Source organism: Macaca nemestrina, chromosome 1 (assembly GCF_043159975.1).
Source record: "Macaca nemestrina isolate mMacNem1 chromosome 1, mMacNem.hap1, whole genome shotgun sequence".
Taxonomy (NCBI): Eukaryota; Metazoa; Chordata; class Mammalia; order Primates; family Cercopithecidae; genus Macaca; species Macaca nemestrina.
Window position 1 is genome coordinate 210,570,047 of NC_092125.1, and position 19,872 is coordinate 210,589,918.

The 19,872-nt window shown below is 47.3% G+C and overlaps 1 long non-coding RNA gene across 1 annotated transcript in view; it reads right to left on the reverse strand.

Moving 5' to 3' along the window:
• Positions 1–8,316: 8,316 nt before the first annotated feature.
• Positions 8,317–19,872, reverse strand: part of LOC139363842 (uncharacterized) — a 62,748-nt gene continuing 51,192 nt past the window's right edge. The window contains exons 3-4 of the long non-coding RNA XR_011624907.1: positions 9,240–9,466; positions 8,317–8,439 (exon numbers count right to left, since the gene is read on the reverse strand). This is a non-coding gene — a long non-coding RNA (uncharacterized lncRNA). The remainder of the gene's footprint in view (positions 8,440–9,239; positions 9,467–19,872) is intronic.

A 19,872-nucleotide genomic window follows, 5' to 3' on the forward strand; every position in this document is an offset into this window, starting at 1 on the left:
AAAAAAAGAAGGGTCAGATTAAAACAAAAAACTGCCCAAAGCATCCCCTCCGCCCCCCGATGTGGCACTGGCATCATTCTCTGCTTCCCTGGGAGGAAGTTTTTCACCATGTTATTGAAGGGGATGGTTCCTTAAGGACCGCTCCACCCCTCAGAGCTCACTCAGACCCCCAAGGACAGAGGTGACTGGGGCTTGGTGACTTGTTCACCCCTTTTTTCCCAGGTATACTGAGGGGGTGACAGAGAGAGGCCTTCATGGCAGACCAGGCCTTCGCAGCTAATGGGGAGAGGAACTCATGTTACCTCTTCAGGCCTGGGGTCCTAAGGGGGTCTTTTGGCTTCAGCCTGTTCCCCCAGAGGCTTGATCATCCCACATTATCCCTGCAGCCCAGCTGCTCTTGTCCTCCACTCACCCTGGGATGTGGGTGCTCTGGGCTGAACCAAGGCCGTGCCTTCTGGAGAGAGGCGCAGGGGTTGGTCTGAGAGGCCTGCCACCCACCCCTCAGGGAGCTAGGTTTTCTCAGAGGCTTGGCTGGACAGCACTTTTTTAAAAAGTCTGTAGCATTAAGCTGGTTTAAAATATGAAGTTGGTTTTGTTGGATGGCTCCTGAACTAACTGACTGATGTCTGAAGTTTGAGACGGGGGATTATTTCAGGGTGGGGCCCAATGTGATCTAATGCCCAGTTGGGGACAATTGTGCCTCCTCATTTGCTCAAATTCCTGGGCCCCCAAGTTAGCCCCCTCCCGGGAGTGGTCAGCAGGTCACAGCTGCCCCCACTCTATAAGCAAGGCTAATTTTGTACCCCTTACAGAAATACTTTTGGTCTCCCCTCCCCAAATACAAGGGTCTTATCAGAAGCCCATCTTAAAGTCCAGCATGCTCAGGGACCCTGCGTGGGATCTCGTTTGGGGTGAGTGGGCTGCTCTTCTGAGGTCTCCACTGGGCTGCCATTTAGCCATGTGCCATCCCTGGAGTCAGAGGTGTTTGACTCCCATCCCTTGGGCTCTGTCTGGAGCTTTTCCCAAGAATTACATCAGAGAAAAGGAAGAAGAGGCCTGCAGGACCCATGGGGAATGAGTTTAATACTGAAGTCTGGAATGTAAGCTCATGCCCTAAACACCTCTCCGTATGGCTGGACAGGGGAGCTGCCCTCAGGCTTGTGCCCTGTGTCCTCAGCAGCTGTCTCTGTCCCCCTCTGTACTGTCCCTTTCACACCTTGCCTGGCCACGGGGCTAGGCCTCCCAGGCTAAGCCTCAGACTCAGTGCAGAACGCAATCTCATGCCCGCTTCCTGCCAGTGACACTTGAAGCCTCCCGACTTCCACAGAGCGCTTTCAGGACGCATTTTGAGTGGTATTTTCTTTTTTCTTTTTTTTGAGGTGGACTCTCATTCTGTTGCCCGGGCTGGAGTGCAGTGACCTGATCTCGGCTCATTGCAACCTCTGCCTCCCAGGTTCAAGTGATTCTTCTGCCTCAGCCTCCCAAGTAGCTGGGACTATAGGCATGCGCCACGACGCCCGGCTAATTTTGTATTTTTGGTCGAGACGGGGTTTTGCCATGTTAGTCAGGCTGGTCTTGAACTCCTAACCTCAAGTGATCCACCGCCTCGGCCTCCCAAAGTGTTGGGATGACAGGCATGAGCCACCAGGCCCAGCCTGAGTGGTATTTTCTTTAGGGACCAGGTAGACTTTAAAACTAGGGTAGGAGAAAAACCAGTTTCTTTCTGAGGTAAATAATTTCTGCCAGGAAACTTCCCAGCCCTACCAGCAGCCCCCGCAAAATCACCCATGTCCTCAGAGATGTCTAAAGCTTGGGGCTCCAGGAAATCATCCAGTAGAGTTGGAGATTCAGAGATTTCTTGAAGACGAGAACATGCTCCTAACTCCCTTCCCATTAAAGGTGTTAGACCAGAGGGTGTTCCTTTTCCACAGTAATGGGATCGGCTGGTGTGCCTGCAGGGAGGAAGAGGGAGGTGGTCAGGCTTGAAAAACTGGCTTTAGGATGGTTCTGACTTTGTTCTCCCTCCCCTAGTGTTCTCAGCCTCCATTCTGCAGTGTTTAGAGTTTTAGGGAAAGGGTTTGGGTGCCCCAGCATCCAGGTGTTGTGTGGCTTAGCGCACGTGAAGTGAAAACCTTTTGGGGTTGTTTGGAAGCAGCTTTCTGGTTCTTGTCATTGTATCCTGAGGTCCCAGAACCCTACTCTCCCACGAGGACCCTCAGTGACCATGATGGCCATAAGCCTGGCCAGCCTGCTGGCTCCTGGGTGAGCTGAAGAACCTTGCCTGTGACACTTTTCGAGGGTGAGCTGGACCCGAGAGAACATGGTCCCCGTGCTGGGACTCATGCGGGTCAGTTCCTGCGGCCTGGTTTCGCTGGTCCTGTCTTGATGAGCACCATGTAAGCCTCCTTGTATTGAGATAATTGGGCATTAAACATTAAACTGCAACTCTGGGCATCTTGTCTTTGTGGATCTGGCCCCCCCCCAAGCTGGGTGTTGGGGGCTGTCCTGGCCAGTGCCAGGGGCACATGATTGCCCAGTGGATTTCCCTCCAAGAAACAGCCTCTTATCACCATGCCTACAATCTCACCATTAAGGCATTGAAAAGTTCGCAGCACCCAGATCTAAACTGTGATCAGCCTTGCCTCTGTCACCTCCCATCTGGGTTATTTCCACAGCTTCCTGAATGGTCTTGCTGCCCACACTCTCCATCCCACCCTCTACATCAGTGGGTCCAACTGTAGTCCTCAGACCAGAAGCAGCAGTATCATCTGGAAATGTGAGGCACGCATATTCAAGACCATACCTCAGGCTGGGTGCGGTGGATCACTTGAGATCAGGAGTTCGAGACCAGCCTGGCCAGCATGCTGAAACCCCATCTCTACTAAAAATATAAAAAAAATTAGCCGGGCGTGGTGGTGGGTGCCTGTAATCCAAGCTACTGAGGAGGCTGAGGCAGGAGAATCGCTTGAACCCAGGAGGCAGAGGATGCAGTGAGATCACACCACCGCACTCCAGCCTGGGCTACATAGTGAGACTGTCTCAAAAAAAAGGCTGGGTGCAGTGGCCCACACCTGTAATCCCAACACTTTGGGAGGCCAAGGCGGGCAGATCACAAGGTCAGGATATCGAGATCATCCTGGCTAACACGGTGAAACCCCGTCTCTACTAAAAATACCAAAAAAAAAAAATTAGCTGGGCATGGTGGCAGGCACCTGTAATCCCAGCTACTCGGGAGGCTGAGGCATGAGAATGACTTGAACCCAGGGGGCGGAGGTTGCAGTGAGCCGAGATGGCGCCATGGCACTCCAGCCTGGGTGACAGAGCGAGACTCTGTCTAAAAAAAAAAAGACCTTGCCTCAGACCTGCTGAATAAGAAACTCATGGGGTGGGACTCAGAATTTCTGAGGCTCCATGAATCTCCCAGGTGATTCTAATGCAGGTGAAGTTTGAGCTGACTTCTGCTACCCCACAGAGATCTTTCTACACTTGATCTTAGCCAAAAGGCTAAGAAGCAATCCCCAGAGAGATCTTTCTAAAATGTAGTTCTAATCATGTTACTCTCCTGCTTAATGCCCATCCATGACTCCTCTCTGCCCTCAAGATGAAGTTCTAACCCTTTTGTGTGGTATGAATGGCTATTTACAACTTCCAGCTGGCTTCCTCTACCTTACCTGTGGCCTCCCTGGCCACCCTTTCCCACCACCATTGCCACACTGGGCTTCCTTGTCATCTCCTGAAATCGACATGTCTTCCCTCTTCTGGGCCTGTCTACATGCTGTTCCTTCCACCTAGGATGCCCTGTGCTCCATTTCAGCTGAGTGGGCGCCTACTTCTTATTCAAGGCCCAGTTCAAGAATCTTTTTTGTAGTTTTCTTGACATAACGTGTAATCATTAGTACTTTGCACATGGACATTGTTATAGCTTATTGAATATCTATTACATGTTGGGCACTGAGAAGATAAATATGAATAAGACCTAGTCCCCATTTTCAGGATGCTCACAAAACACAAACATAAAAATGTAATTATAAATAATGTAACAATGGTAATGATTGGTATACATTACAGGAGTTGGTGGGAGGGGGATTGGTCATTTTGGAAGGCTTCCTGGCCTTCATATACCATAATCTCATTTAATGCTCACAACAACTTCAGGAAATCAGAGTTACTCTTATAGTCACTTTATAGATACGGAAACACTCAGAAGTTCCCAAGTAACCCTCATACATTGTTGGGGATGTAAAATTTGAAGCCACTTTGGAAAACAGTTTGGCAGCTCCTCAAAAAGATAAACATAAAACTACCATAAGACCCAATTTTACTCCTAGGTATAGAATTATTCCTACTTGAAGTAGGTTCATTTCTACTTCAAGAGAAATGAAAACATATGTCTATACAAAGACAAGACTTGGACACAAACTTGGACACAAATGTTTCTAGCAGCATTATTCATAATAACCCCAAACTGGAAATACCTAAATATCTATCAACTGGTGAACAGATAGGCAAAATGTATTAGATTCATACAGTGGAATACTATTCAATATACAGAGGAACAAAGTACTGATACATGATACAATATGATCCTCAAAAACATGGTGCTAAATGACAGAAGCAAATCACAAAAGATCACATATAATTCCATGTACATGAGACATGAAGAACAGAAAAATCTACAAAGAATAAGTAGGCTGGGCGCGGTGGCTCACGCGTGTAATCCCAGCACTTTGAGAGACCAAGGCGGGTGGATTACCAGAGCTCAGGAGTTCAAGACCAGCCTGGGCAACATAGTGAGACCTCGTCTCAACAAAAAACAAACAAAACTAGCTGGGTATGGTGGTGCATACCTGTGGTTCCAGCTACTTGGGCTGCTGAGGCAGGAGAATCACTTGAACCCAGGAAGCAGAGGTTGCAATGAGCCAAGATGGTGCTGCACTCCAGCCTGGGTGACAGAGTAAGACCCTGCCTCAGAAAGAGAGAGAGAGAGAAAGAATGAAAGAACGAATGAAAGAAAGAACAAAAGAAAAAGAAAGAGAGAGAGACAGAAAGAAAGAAAGAAAGACAGAAAGAAAGAAAAAGAAGTAAAGAAAGAAAAAGAGAAAAAGAAAGATTGGTGACTGTGATTGCCTGAGGAGTTGGGGTAGGAATGGGATTAATTATAAATGGGGATGAGGGCTCTTATAAATAGAGATGCAAAAATTTTCAACGAAACACAAGGAAACCAAATCCAGCAACATATAAATAAAAAGAATTACACTTCATCGGACTTATCCCAGGAATGCAAGATTGGTTTAACATCCAAAAATCAATTAGTGTAATACGCGTATCTGTAAAATAAAGGACGAAAACCACATGATCATCTTATTAGATGCAGAAAAAACTTGAAAAAATTTCACACCCCTTCATGATTAAAAAAAAAAAAAAAATCAAGAAACTGAAAACAAGAAACTAGGAATACAAAATAACTTTCTCAACCTGATAAAGAGCATCTATGAAAAACCCACAATTAGTGTCATACATAATGGTGAGATACTGAATGCTTCTCCCCCAACCCTGGCCCCAAGATCAGAAACAAGACAAGGATACCCACTCCCTCCATTTCTATTTAACATTGTACTGGAGGTTCTAGCCAAGACAATTAGGCAAGAAAATAGCATGGGGAGCAACTAGATTGATAGGAACAAGCAAAATCATCTCTATTTGCAGACAATGTAGAAAATTCTAAGGAATGCATTAAAAAACAACTAATAAATGAGTTTAATAAGGTTGTAGGATAAAAGATCAGTATACAAAACTCAGTAGTATTTCTATACATTGGCAATGAACAACCCAAATAATAAAATTAAGACAACACTGTCTTTTACAATAACACCAAAAATAATAAAATACTTAGAGATAGATTTAGCAAAAGAAGTGCAAAACTTATACTCTGAAAACTGCAAAGTACTAAATAATGCTTTGTATTTTTTTTTTTTTTTTTTTTGAGACGGAGTCTCGCTCTGTCGCCCAGGCTGGAGTGCACTGGCTGGATCTCAGCTCACTGCAAGCTCCGCCTCCCGGGTTTACGCCATTCTCCTGCCTCAGCCTCCTGAGTAGCTGGGACTACAGGCGCCCGCCACCTCGCCCGGCTAAGTTTTTGTATTTTTTTTAGTAGAGACGGGGTTTCACCGTGTCAGCCAGGATGGTCTCGATCTCCTGACCTCGTGATCCGCCCGTCTCGGCCTCCCAAAGTGCTGGGATTACAGGCTTGAGCCACCGCGCCCGGCCAATGCTTTGTATTTTAATTGAAAGAAATTAAAGAATACCTTAGTAAATGGAAAGACATTTTATATTCATGGATTGGAAGACTTAATATTGTTAAAATGGCAGTATTTCCCAAATTGACTTCCAGATTCAATGTAGTCACCATCAAAATTCCAGCGGGCTTTGCAGAAATTGACAAGCTGATCCTAAGATTCATATGGAAATTCAAGGGACTCAGAATAGCCAAGATAATCTCTCTTTCTTTTTCTTTTTTTCTTTTTTTTGAGACGGAGTCTTGCTCTGTTGCCCAGGCTGGAGTGCAGTGGCATGATCTCGGCTCACTGCAAGCTCCACCTCCCGGGTTCAGGCCATTTTTCTGCCTCAGCCTCCCGAGTAGCTGGGACTACAGGTGCCCGCAACCATGCCCGGCTAATTTTTTGTATTTTTAGACGTATATTAGAGACGGGGTGTCACCGTGTTAGCCAAGATGGTCTCGATCTCCTGATCTTGTGATCCGCCCACCTCGGCCTCCCAAAGTGCTGGGATTACAGGCGTGAGCCGCCGTGCCTGGCTGATAATCTCGATAAGAAAAACGAAGCTAGAGAACTTCCTGATTTCAAAACTTACACAAAGCTACAGTAGTCAACACAAGCATAAGGATAGACAAATAGATCAATGGAATAGAATTGAGAGTCTAGAAATGAGCCCTCATTTATAGTCAACTGATTTTTAAGAAGAGTGCCAAGACAATTCAATGGAGAAAGAAGAATTTTTTTCAACAAATAACCCTGGGACAATTGGATCTACACGTGAAAGAATGAAGCTGGATCCCAGTACTTTGGGAGGCCAAGGCAGGTGGATCACTTGAGGTCAGGAGTTCAAGACCAGCCTGGCAAACATGGTGAAACCCCGTCTCCACTGAAAATACAAAAATTAGCCAGGCATGGTGGTGCATGCCTGTAATCCCAGCTACTCAGGAGGCTGAGGCAGGAGAATTGCTTGAACCCGGGAGGCAGAGGTTGCAGTGAGCAGAGATGGTGCCACTGCACTCCAGCCTGGGTGACAGAGCGAGACTCTGTCTCAAAAAAAAAAAAGTAGGCCGGGCGCGGTGGCTCAAGCCTGTAATCCCAGCACTTTGGGAGGCCGAGACGGGCGGATCACAAGGTCAGGAGATCGAGACCATCCTGGCTAACACAGTGAAACCCCGTCTCTACTAAAAAATACAAAAAACTAGCCGGGCGAGGTGGCGGGCGCCTGTAGTCCCAGCTACTCGGGAGGCTGAGGCAGGAGAATGGCATAAAGCCGGGAGGCGGAGCTTGCAGTGAGCTGAGATCCGGCCACTGCGCTCCAGCCTGGGCGACAGAGCAAGACTCTGTCTCAAAAAAAAAAAAAAAAAAAAAGTAAAGGGAATGAAGTTGGACCCCCTAATTCACAGCATATACAAAATTTGACTCAGAAATGCATCAAAGATCTAAATATATAAGCTAAAACTATAAAACTTTTAGAAAAAAGCATAGGCATAAATCTTTGTGACCTTATATTAGGCAACAATTACTTTTTTTTTTTTTTTTTTTTTTGAGACAGGGTCTCATCTGTCACCCAGGCTGGAGTACAGTGTGTGAACACAGCCCACAGCAGCCTCGACCTCCTGGGCTCAAGCAATCCTCCTGCCTCAGCCTCCTGTGTAGCTGGGACTACAGGCACTACTTGCCTGCCATCATGCTCAGTTAATTTTTATATTTTTTATAGAGACAGGGTCTTCCTGTGTTGCTCAGGCTGGTCTTGAACTCCTGGCCTCAAATGATCCTGCCTCGCCTCTCAGAATAATAATTTCTGAAATATGACACCAGAAGCACAAGCAACCAAAGGAAGAAAATAGATAAATTGGACTTTATTAAAATCAAAAGCTTTTTTTTTTTTAGATGGAATCTCTCTCTGTCGCCAGGATAGAGTGCAGTGGCGCGATCTCAGCTTCTGCAACCTCCACATCCAGGGTTCAAGTGGTTCTGCTGCCTCAGCCTCCCAAATAGCTGGAACTACAGGCGTGCGCCACTACGCCCAGCTAATTTTTGTATTTTGAGCAGAGACGGGATTTCACCATGCTGGCCAGGATGGTCTCGATCTCTTGACCTCATAATCCACCCGCCTCAGCCTCCCAAAGTGCTGGAATTACAGGCGTGAGCCACCGCACCCGACCTAAAATTAAAAACTTATTTGTTGCAAAGGACATCATCAAGAAAGTAAAAAACCAACCTACAGCTAATTTTTTGATTTTTTATAGAGACAAAGTCTCACTATGTTCCCCAGGTTGATCTTAAACTCCTGGGTTCAAGTGATCCTCCTGGCTTGGCCTCCCAAAATACTGAGATTATAAGTGTGAGCCACCATGCCTGACCTATGTGATCTCACTTATATAAAATATCCAGAATAGGCAAATGTATAGAGATTCATGGCTACTTAAGGTTGTTGGGGAGGGGAGAAGAGGAATGACTGCTAATGGACACAGGGTCTTATGGGGCTGTGATGAAAATATTCTAAAGGTGATATGGTGATGGTTCCTGTGTATTATTTAGCAATCAGTGCAACCCTTCACATTAACAAATTAAAGGAAAAACCCATGTGACCATCTCCACAGATACAGGAAAAACACTTGAAACATTCAACGCTTATTCATGATTTTTAGAAAACTGATAGCTAAATAAGAATACACAGGAATTACTTTCTACAGCAAATATCAAACTTAATGGTGAACCTTTAGAAATAAGAGAAGGACATCCAGTATCATTCCTACAAATCAACATCGTATTAGTGATCCTGGACAAAGCAATAAAACAAGGAATAAGAAAAAAGCCCCTGCCAGTCTGTTTAGAACTTATGCAATTAACTACAACGTTGTCCCGAACAAGGGTCATTTATTTATCAGACATTTATTGGGCATCTACCCTGTTCCAAGGTTGGGTCATAACTACTGCTCCCTCCTTGTCAAGGATATTTACCTGCCTTAAGAAATTGTTTCCTCTTTCCCTGGATGGCCAAGGCCTGGCAGGTGTGCATCTGCAGCAGGACTCTTGAGGTGCCTCAAGCTCTGGGTTGCAGCAGGGATAGAAAAGCAAACCTTTCAGGGGGTTTTAACTGAGAGTTTCAAATGGCTCAACAGTGTGACAATACTTTTTTGTTATGTATATTAAGCTGCTTACTTTGCTTGTAGATCCTTCCAGAGATCCTGGAAGAGAGAACAGGTAATAAAACTGAACTTTGGAAAATCTAAGATACTGAGAACCATAAAAAGAACCAAAAGGGCTCTTCACTCATTTGTTTCACAGAATTTTCCTTTTTTTTTTTTTTTTTATTTGAGACAGAGTCTCACTGTGTCGCCCAGGCTAGCGTGCAGTGATGCAATCTTGCCTCACTGCAACTTCCGCTTCCAGGGTTCAAGCAATTCTCGTGCCTCAGCCTCCTGGGTAGCTGGGACTACAGGCGCCCACCACCACACCAGGTTAATTTTTGTATTTTTAGTAGAGACAGGGTTTTGCCATTTTGGACAGGCTGGTCTCGAACTCCTGACCTCAAGTGATCCGCCTGCCTCTGCCTCCCAAAGTGTTGGGATTACAGGCATGAGCCACTAAGCCCAGCCCACAAACCTTTCTTGAGCATCTACTATGTGCCTGTCTCTGCCTGGTGCTAGGGAAACCATGCCCCCTGACTTTATGGAGCTTACAGCCAATTCTAATTCCAACCATATAAAGTTTATGGATTTGAACACGTATTTAAACAAACACCTTTGAGCCTCTATGTGCTGGCTGGTAGATCCCAAACTTCAGTGCTCATCAGAATCAGAGGGCTTGTTAGAGTACAGCTTGCTGGGCTCCATCCCTAGAATTTCTGATTCAGTAGGTCAGGGGTGGGACCTAAAAATGGACATTTCTGGGCCAGGTGTGGTGGCTCATGCCTGTAATCCCAGCACTTTAGGAGGCTAAAGCAGGCAGCTCACCTGAGGTGGGGAGTTCGAGACCAGCCTGACCAACATGGAGAAACCCTCTCTCTACTAAAAATACAAAATTAGCCAGGTGTGGTGGCGTATGCCTGTAATCTCGGCTACTTGGGAGGCTGAGGCAGGAGAATTGCTTGAACCTGGGAGGCGGTGGTTGCAGTGAGCTGAGATTGCATTATTGCACTCTAGCCTGGGCAACAAGAGCGAAACTCCATCTCAGAAAAAAAAAAAAGGGGTGGGGGCATTTCTAACAAGCTCCAAGGTGATGTTGAGGATGCTGGTCAGGAGGACACCACTTTGAGGACCACTGCACCGGATAACATGCAATGCCCACACTGGGATTCAGACATTGCAAAATGTAAAAAAGAAACAAAACAATCCCTATTCCTGAGGAGCTCACAGTCCAATGGATTCACTCACTTGTTCATTCATTTGTTCAACAAATTAGGGCCTTGTGTGCATAACATCATTTAGCTTCCAGCCAAGTGTGGTGGCTCACGCCAGTAATCCCAGCACTTTGGGAGGTAGGTGGATCACTGAAGCCCATGAGTTTGAGACCAGCCTGGACAACATAGTGAAACCCCATCTGTATAAAAAATACAAAAATTAGCCGGACGTGGTGGTGGCATGCTTGTAGTCCCAGCCCTTTGCGAGGCTGAGCTGGAAGGATCACCTGATCCCAGAAGGTCTAGGGTGCAGTGAGTCATAATCATGCCACTGCACTCCAGCCTGGGCAACAGAGTGAGTCCCCATCTCAAACAACCAAAAAAAGCCACAAACAAAAAATCATTTATTAGGTTGGTGCAAAAGTAATTGCGGTTTTCGCCATTAAAAGCGATGGCTATGTGGTTTCCAGCAAAACCCTATAAAGTAGGTATTGTTATTAGCCCCATGTTTACAAATGAGGAAATTGAGACTCAGAGAGGTAGGGCAATGTGTACAAAGTCACACAGCATGTGATGGAGCCCAGGCTGTGCATCCCCAGGAAGCCCTACTCTTAACCTCTAGCCAAACCTCATGTATTATAAATATGTCGTTTATTAAATTGTTATTAGTGCCACCATCAAGGAAGAACGGAATGCTCTGGGAGCTCGGATAGACTCCATTTATGGAAGGATGGACTCCATCTATGGAAGGATGGACTCAGAGAGGGTTGGGGATGGGCCTGAAGGAGACGTTTGCCAAAGGAAAGAAGGGGAGAAGGCTGCACAGCAGGCAGAAGGAGCTCTTTGGGAAAAGGCCAGGTGGCTCCATGGTTAAAATATATAGAATAGGGCTGGGTGTGGCGGCTCACGCCTATAATCCCAGCACTTTGGGAAGCTGAGGCGGGCGGATTGCCTGAGCTCAGGAGTTCACCACCAGCCTGGGCAACATGGTGAAACCTCGTCTCCACAAAAATACAAAAAATTAGCCTGGTGTGGCAGCATGTGCCTGTAGTCCCAGCTACTTGGGAGGCTGAGGCAAGAGAATCGCTTGAACCCGGGAGGTGGAGATTGCAGTGAGCCGAGATCACGCCACTGCACTCCAGCCTGAGTGACAGAGTGAGACTCCGTCTAAAAAAAACAAAAAACAAAACAAACATAGAATAGAGCGTTCCAGTACATCTCAATTCACTGATTCTAAGGCTTGTGCCAGTCCTCAAATGACCACAGCAAAGGGTGACCAGCAGGATGCCCAATGTATCCGTTGGCTGGTGGTTGTGTTGACCTAGTTATGGCCACATACCCCTTCCTGGAGTGTGTAGTCCCTCAATTAAAGGGATCCCTGACCACTCTAAGAGTGTTTGCCTGGTCAGCACTTTCTAGGCCTCTGCCCAGACAGGTTATTTTCCCAGCATGGAGACCACTGCCCTCTGGTGGCCACTCTGCCAAATGCAGCAATTGGGAAAAGCTAACTTTTATTGAGATCTCTTTAGGGACCAGGTTTTAGTCTATGTCATCTTTTCGAAAACGTTATAGAATAGGCATTATTATAGAATAGGCATTATTATAACCCTAGTAAGGGTGAGCAGGAGAGGCACTTCACCTGGTGATACAACCAGACTGCAACATGGTCATCTAAGCTCCAAGGACCATGCTTGTGACTTCCATGTGGTCCAGCCTCCTAACTGACATTATGGGGGCTCCATTCTGACCTTTGAGATTTCCTGTGTGTGTACACTGCCAGATGCTGGAGAAACAAAGACATAGTATTTTGCCCACAAACAATCTGACTAATGGTCCCTCAAATATAAATTGTGAGAAGACACCTGGCTTCTGGAGCAGCAAAGGAAGCATGATATGCATGTGTGTGTATTTGGTATTCTAAGGAAACAGGCCCCTGGGGAAGCCTATAGGCAGTGTCCCAGCCACAAGGAATCCTCTTCCCAGACAATGCGTCCCCTGAGGCCAGCAATCCCCTACCCCACCACCACTACTAGGCTGTACTTTCAGGTCCCTGGGACAAGCCTGATCCTGTTATTTCTTTCTTTTCTTCTTCTTCTTCTTCTTCTTTTTTTTTTGAGATGGAGCCTTGCTCTGTTGCCTAGGCTGGAATGCAATGGTGCGACCTGGGCTCACTGCAACCTCTGCCTCCAGGGTTCAAGCGATTCTCCTCCCTCAGCCTCCCGAGTAGCTGAGACTACAGGCACCCGCCACCACACCCAGCTAATTTTTTGTATTTTTAGTAGAGACGGGGTTTCACCATGTTAGCCAGGATGGTCTTGATCTCCTGACCTCGTGATCCGCCCGCCTTGGTCTCCCAAAGTGCTGGGATTACAGGCGTGAACCACCACACCCAGCCTAATTTTTGTTTTTTTTTTTTTAAGAGATGGGGTCTCACTACATTGCCCAGGCTGGTCTCAAACTCCTGGGCTCAAGCCATCCTCCTGCCTCAGCCTTCCAAAGTTTTGGGATTATAGGTATGAGCCACTATGCCTGGCCTCATTATTTCTCTCTTTACACAAATCATCCTCATGGTCTGAGCCCTTTCAGGATCACCGCCTTCTCTCGAGCTCTGTAATCCTGGCAGGGCCACCAGTCACCAGGTTCCTTGGAGGTACTAGGGAAGCTTTTGTGGATAAATGGCCGTGAACTTGCAATACAGTTGATCTGCTGTCACTTCTGACATGATGGTTATTGTCAGGAAAATGCTCACCAGTGTGAAGGTCATTCACATTCCTTTGACCCAGACATACCCATCTCTTCTCATGTTGCCAGCTTTTTTTTGAGACAGAATCTTGCTCTGTTGCCCAGGCTGGAGTGTGGTGGCACAATTTTGGCTCACTGCAACCTCCACCTCCTGGGTTCAAGTGATTCTCATACCTCAGCCTCTTGAGTAGACAGGACTACAGGTGTATGCCACCAAGCCCAGTTAATTTTTGTATTTTTATTATTTTATTTATTTATTTATTTTAGTAGAGATGAGGTTTCACCAGGCTGGTCTTGAACTCCTGACCTCAAGTGATCTGCTCTCCTCAGCCTCCCAAAGTGCTAGGATTACAGGCATGAGCCACGGCGCCCAGCTGCCAGCACCGTTTTTCCAAGTGTCCAAGGCAGTAGTTTCCCCTAAAACCAATTCACGAGTTTTTACTGAGCACCTACTAGGAAGGCAAAACACAGGCGGAGGAAAATTTTAGAGGGAGAACTTCATGCCTTTTTTTTTTTTTTTTTTTTTTTTTTTTGAGACGGAGTCTCGCTCTGTCACCCAGGCTGGAGTGCAGTGGCCGGATCTCAGCTCACTGCAAGCTCCGCCTCCCAGGTTCACGCCATTCTCCTGCCTCAGCCTCCCGAGTAGCTGGGACTATAGGCGCCCGCCACCTCGCCCGGCTAGTTTTTTGTATTTTTTAGTAGAGACGGGGTTTCACCGTGTTAGCCAGGATGGTCTCGATCTCCTGACCTCGTGATCCGCCCGTCTCGGCCTCCCAAAGTGCTGGGATTACAGGCGTGAGCCACTGCGCCCGGCCATCATGCCTTTTATTAAGAACCTGCGAGGTACATGGAATTGTCTTAAGCCTGTTACTCCTCACATCATCCCAGTTGGGAGGGGAAGATGAATCCTTTTTTAGATGAGAAAGCAGCTTGGAGAGGGATAGGGACATATCGAGAATCACAGAGTAAGAGGCAGAGCTGAGATTTGAAGACAGGTCTAGCCTGATGACACCATCTCAACTTCTGTGCCTGTGGTCCTCAAAGTGTACTCCCCAGACCAGCAGCATCAGGATTACCTGGGTAGTTGTTAGAAATGCAAATGATCCATCGGGCGTGGTGGCTCACGCCTGTAATCCCAGCAATTTGGGAGGCCGAGGCGGGCGGATCACCTGAAGTCAAGAATTCAAGACCAGCCTGGCCAACATGGTGAAACCCTGTCTCTACTAAAAATATCAAAAATTAGCCGGGCACAGTGGCGGACGCATGTAATCCCAGCTACTCAGGAGGCTGAGGCAGGAGAATCGCTTGAACTCAGGAGGCGGATGTTGCAGTGAGCCGAGATCGCACCAATGCACTCCAGCCTTGGCGACAGAGCAAGGCTCTGTCTCAAAAAAACAAAAAACAAAAAAAACAAAAAAAAATGCAGATGACTAGGTCCCATCTCACATCAACTGAATCTGAAATTCTGGATGTTGGCCCCAGGAGTCTGCATTTTAATAAATCCTCCAGGTGATTCACATGCACACTCAAGTGTGAGAACTGCTGACCTATGCTGAGGCGGTCTCCGTGGTCCAGGTGCCCACGCTTAGATGGGAACAACCCCCAACTGGTACATACACAAACAACTCCCGTCAAGACAAATTCCATAATAGCAACAGGGGAGGGAGAATCATTCTGGGGGTTCTGGAAAGGTTTCATGGAAAAGGTAACATTTGAACTTGACCATAATGAATTGAAGGATTTTCAAGATCATAAATGGAAGAAAAGGGCTTTTGGGTAGAATGGAAGCAAGGAAGCCAGAAAGTACCTGTTCATAAATGGGAATATAGGTCAATTCATGACATGCTTTGCCTGCTAGGCTGAGAGGTCTTGCCTTTATCCTGGAGGCAGTGGGGATCCCTGGTAGCTTTTTGAGCACAGGTGTACTCATAGCTCAAAGTCCCTATATGTCATTGCCCAACAACAGTGCTTTCTTTCTTTTTTTTTTTTTTTCTTTTTTTTTGAGACAGAGTCTCACTCTGTCGCCCAGGCTGGACTGCAGTGGCACAATCTTGGCTCACTGCAACCTCCGCCTCCCGGATTCAAGCAATTCTCTGCCTCAGCCTCCCGAGTAGCTGGAATTACAGGCGTCCGCCATCACGCCCGGCTAATTTTTTCGTATTTTTAATAAAGGTGGGTCTTCACCATCTTGGCCAGGCTGGTCTTGAACTCCTGACCTCATGATCCACCCGCCTCAGCCTCCCAAAGTGCTGGGATTACAGGCATGAGCCACCGTGCCCAGCCAACAGTGTTTTCTTACTTACCCATCATGGTAGGCAGAATAATGCTCTACTCCCAAAAGATATCAAATGTCCTAATCCCCCGAACCTGTGAATCTGTGATATTACATGGCAAGGGAAAATTAAGATTACAGGCGATAAGACTGCAAATCAGCTGACCCTGAGATGGGGAGATTATATTGGATTATCGAGGTAGACCTAACATAATCATAGTCCTGACTGGTCACAGTGGCTCATGCCTGCAATCCTAGCATTTTGGGAGGCCAAGGCAGGCGGATCATCTGAGGCTGAGTTTGAGACCAGCCTGACCAACATGGCGAAACCTGGTATCTACTAAAAATACAAAAAAAAAAATTAGCCAAGCATGGTGGTATACACCTGTAATCCCAGCGACTCAGGAGGCTGAGGCACGAGAATTGCTTCAGCCTGGGAGGTGGAGGTTGCAGTGAACCAAGATCACACCACTGCACTCCAGCCTGGGTGACAATTTGAGACTCTGTCTCAATAACAATAATAATAATAATCATGATCATAGTCTTTTTGTTTTTTGAGACAGGGTCTCATTCTGTTGCCCAGGCTGGAGTGCAATGGTGTGGTCACAGTTCATCGCAGCCTCAACCTCCCTGGGCCCAGGTGATCCTCCCGCCTCAGCCTCTCAAGTAGTTGGGACTACAGGCGTGTGCCACCACACCCATCAAATTTTTTGTAGAGATGGAGTTTTGCCACGTTGCCCAGGCTGATCTTGAACTCCTGGGCTCAGGTGATTTGCCTGCCTTAGCATCCCAAAGTTCTGGGATTACAGGAGTGGGCTACCACACCCGGCCATTTGCAGTTTAAATTGGGTGGTCAGGATAAGCCTCCCCGAGATGGTGGCATTTGGGCTAAGACTTGGCAGAAAGAAGTGAGAACATTGGCCATGTGGATATCTGTGGGAAGAGCATGTCAGGCAGGAGGAGTAGCCAGTGCAAAGGTCCTGGGGCACAAGTGTGCCAAGTGAACACTAAGGAACACTAAGGAAGTCAATGTGACTGGAGCAGTGGAGGAGAGGGAGAGTGAGAAGGCATGAGGTCAGAGGAAGGCAAATTAGGTAAGGCCTTCAGGCCATGCAAGGGCTTGGCTTTTGGCCTGAGTGAGAGGCATTAGAGGGTTTTGCAGAGTGCAATGATATAATCTGGTATCAGAGTCACTTGCTGCTTAGTTGATAATAGGCTGTAAGCCAGGCACGGTGGCTCACACCTGTAATCCCAGCACTCTGAGAGGCCGAGATGGGCGGATCACTTGAGGTCAGGAGTTCAAGACCAGCCTGGCCAACATGGTGAAGCCCCATCTCTACTAAAAATACAAAAATTAGCTGGGCATGGTGGTACGTGCCTGTAATTCCAGCTACTCGGGAGGATGAGGCATGAGAATTGCTTGAAGCTGGGAGGTTGCAGTGAGCCAAGATTGTGCCACTGCACTCCAACTTGGGCAACAGAGCGAGACCCTGTCTCAAAAAAAAAAAAAAAAAAAAAAAAAAAAGAAGAAGAAGAAGAATAGGCTGTAGAGGAGCAAGGGTGGAAGCAGAGAGCACAGTGATGCCTCCTGCAGTGATCCAGGCAAGAGGTCACGGTGCTTGGACCAGGTCACTAGCAGTGGAATGATGAGGAGTGGGGTTCTGGATATATTTTAGGGCTAGAGCCAATGGATTTCATGATGTGGGGTGTGAGAGAAAGAGAGTCAAGAATCTAATAATACCATCAAGAATGTTCATCCTGAACACTAGAAAATGGAAGTTGTGGGCTGGGCGTGGTGGCTCACGCCTGTAATCCCAGCACTTTGGGAGGCTGAGGGGGGCGGATCATGAGGTCAGAAATTCAAGACCAGCATGACCAACATGGTGAAACCCTGTCTCTACTAAAAAATACAAAAATTGGCCGGGCGCGGTGGCTCAAGCCTGTAATCCCAGCACTTTGGGAGGCCGAGACGGGCGGATCACGAGGTCAGGAGATCGAGACCATCCTGGCTAACACGGTGAAACCCCATCTCTACTAAAAAATACAAAAAACTAGCCGGGCGACGTGGCGGGCGCCTGTAGTCCCAGCTACTCGGGAGGCTGAGGCAGGAGAATGGCGTGAACCCGGGAGGCGGAGCTTGCAGTGAGCAGAGATCCGGCCACTGCACTCCAGCCTGGGCGACAGAGCGAGACTCCGTCTCAAAAAAAAAAAAAAAATACAAAAATTAGCTGGCCACGGTGGCACATACCTGTAATCCCAGTTATGTGGGAGGCTGGGGCAGGAGAATCGCTTGAACCCAGGAGGTAGAGGTTGCAGTGAGCCAAGATTGCGCCATTGCACTCCAGCCTGGGCAAGACTCTGTCTCAAAAAAAAAAAAAAAAGGAAGAAAATGGAAGTTGCCACCAGTTTAGATGAGGAAGAGGCGTGTGCATGTGCATGTGCGTGCATGTGTGCGTGTGTGTGCGTAGGTGCTTTGGGTAAGGAAGCCAGGAATTCAGCTTTGCATAGGTTAAGTTCAAGATGGCCTACCAGACTTCCAGGCAGACGTGTCAGGAGCAGTTGGATATAGTAATCTGCAGGTCAAGGGAGAGGGTCCAGGCTGGAGTTACAAGCTGGGAATCATCAGGATCTAGATGATATTTAAAGCCATGGGACTGGGTGGAATCCCCAAGGGAGTGAGCATGGAGAGTGGAGAGGAGTCCTCAGTGCTGAGAAATCAGAAAGAAGAGGAGGAACCAACCAAGGAGTTCAAGAAGGAGCCACTAGTGAGAGAGGAAGAAAATCAAAGAAGTTTGGTGTCTTGGGGCCAAGTGAAGAAATGGGGGAGACGTTAGGCACCTGCTGGAGGGGCTGCAGTAAAACAATACAAAAAAGGCTTTGAGCACTGACCTCTGGGTTCAGCGAGCAGGGGGTCACTGGTGGCCTTGATGAGAGCAGTTCAGTGGCTGGTGGGAGCAAAATCCTGATCAGGCGGAGTTTAAGAGAATATCGCAAGGCCAGGCATGGTGGCACGCACCTGTAGTCGCAATGACTCTGGAGGTTGAGGCGGGAGGATCAGTCAAGGTTACAGAGCCATGATCATGCCACTGTGCTCCAGCCTGGGTGACAGGGCGAGACCCTGTCTCTAACCAGTGGCGTGATCAAAGCTGTCTATAGCCTCACACTCCCGGACTCAAGCAATCCTCCCACCTCAGCCTCCTGAGTAGCAGAACGTAGCAGGACTACAGACACGTGAGATCACACCTGACTAATTTTTAAATTTTTTGTAGAAGCGAAGTCTCACTATGTTGCCCAGGTTGGTCTGAAACTCCTGGGCTCAAGTGATCTGTATGCCTCAGCCTCCCAAAGGCATGAGCCATTGTGCCCGACCCCTTGAAGGTTTGATTTTATCTGGAAAAAAACTTGCTGCAGAGAGCAAGCATCCCAGGACCTCTCTGAGCTCATTTCTTACCTTCCCCACTGCTTCACCCCAGCAGCGTCCTGGACCCTCCTCTTGGCACGTGGCAGTTTGCCAGTGAACCAAAATCAAGCACGAGAATCTAATAATACCATCAGAGGTGTTTAAACCAGAGCAACTCCATCTTGAATAGGGGCTAAGGCTGAGACCTAGTGGCCTGCATTCCCAGAAAGTTGGGCATTCTAAGTCACAGGATGAGATACAGGTCACAAAGAAGTTGCTGATAAAACAGGCTGCGGTAAAGAAGCCAGCCAAAATCCACCAAAACCAAGATTGCTCCAAAAGTGACCTCTGGTCATCCTCACTGTATATGCTAATTATAATACAGTAGCATGCTAAGAGACACTCCCACCAGTGCCGTGACAGTTTACAAATGCCATGGCAACGTCAGGAAGTTACCCTATAGGGTCTAAAAAGGGAAGGAACCCCCGGTTCTGAGAACTGCCCACCGCTTTCTGGGAAAACTAATGAATAATCCACCCCTTGTTTAGCATATAATCAAGAAATGACCATAAAAATGGGCAACCGGTAGCCCCTGGGGGCTGCTTTGCCTAGGGGTTGGCCATTCTGTATTCCTTTACTTTCCTAATAAACTTGTTTTCACTTTACTCTATGGACTCACCCCAAATTCTTTTTTGTGCGAGATCCAAGAATCCGCTCTTGGGGTTTGGACCCCTTTCCGGTAACAATACCAGCAGAGGACTGTTCGAGTAGCTGCTCCTGACTCTATATTTATTGATTGTATGCAGAAATGAGGATAAGTTATCTTGAGAGGTTCTAT